This window comes from Wasmannia auropunctata, unplaced genomic scaffold (genome assembly GCF_000956235.1).
Source record: "Wasmannia auropunctata unplaced genomic scaffold, wasmannia.A_1.0 LD336092.1, whole genome shotgun sequence".
Classification (NCBI taxonomy): domain Eukaryota; kingdom Metazoa; phylum Arthropoda; class Insecta; order Hymenoptera; family Formicidae; genus Wasmannia; species Wasmannia auropunctata.
This window is the reverse complement of record NW_012026798.1, coordinates 185,725-187,133: the sequence shown is the minus strand read 5'-3', so window position 1 is coordinate 187,133 and position 1,409 is coordinate 185,725.

Genomic DNA, 1,409 nt, shown 5'->3' with positions numbered 1-1,409 from the left:
CTATGCATTTATTTTATAATATGTTTTGCATAATTACTATAAATTTTATTTTACAGATTTATTAATAACGAATGATAACAATGATTTAACTTGTGTAAATGTGTCAAATGTGAATCTTATTGAAGATGTATGGATAACAACTGAGTCTTGTGATACAGAAGAAAATAATACACGTCGTAAAGAACTTGATAATTTAACCATACATAAAAATATGAACGCTAATACTGAAATTGAAAGTAATGAATTCTCTAAAAATTTATTAGAACTGAAGCATATTTCCAACAAAGCTGGGAATTCTAAGGATATAAATAGATTTTCGACATTTACAAAAGAAATTGACGAAAGAAATATTACAAACAATAACGTGCATTTTAATACTTGTAACATTGATAATACTTCTTCAGAAGCAAATAAGACAAATGACATTGATAATACATTATTAAGTCCTACATTAGAGACTTTCGCTCCACTTGCAGAATCTACGTTTGCAGAAAAATTAGCCACTAAATGCACGACAGATAGTAATGATATCGAGTCTAGTGCTATTATATCTAAGCATAACATGGATGATAGTTTCCACTTGTCAGAGTGTTCTATATCAGAAGACACGGATGAAAATGAAAATAATGATAATAAAGAAAATAATGATGAGACTAATATAAATGTAAATGAAAGTACAAAAAGTACGTTAAATCTGACATCCTCATTATGCAAATCTAAAAAATATATATGCAATGATAGAGATATGTACGTCAAAACATCTCAGGATCAATTAAAACCAAGCATGTGTCCCTATTGTAAGAAATTGCAAACGCAGTTTGCGAGACATTTAGAATCAGTACATAAAACTGAAGACGTAAAAAAGTTTCGATTTCTGCCTAAAGGTAAATCATATATATTTAAATTTTACCTAAATTATATATATTGAAGATAAATGATATATATATATTTTACTATGACTTAACCTAATTTTATTAGAAACTTTGTATATTTTAGGCAATCCAGAACGAAAAAAAATTATTGCAATAATTAGAAAAACAGGAAATTTTATGTATAATACAAATCCTAATTTAAATAATGGAGAGTTAATTGTATGTCGTCGTCCAAGAAAACAACTGAAGAAACAAGCAACTGATTTTATTCCGTGTGCAAAATGCAAAGGTTTTTTTACCAAGAATAATATCAGGCATCATTTCAAGTCATGTGCACAGAATATAGAAAATCGTCAAAGAAATGTAAAAATATTAGGGCGTACTGTAGCCTGTCGTATACATAATAGCGCATCTACAATACTAAGAAGATTAGTATTTCCAGTGATGAGAGAAGATAGCATAACACAACTTATTAGATATACGAATTGCTTATTGCTTATGCTAATAAAATGTGCATGAAAGATCGGAAGAGCACAC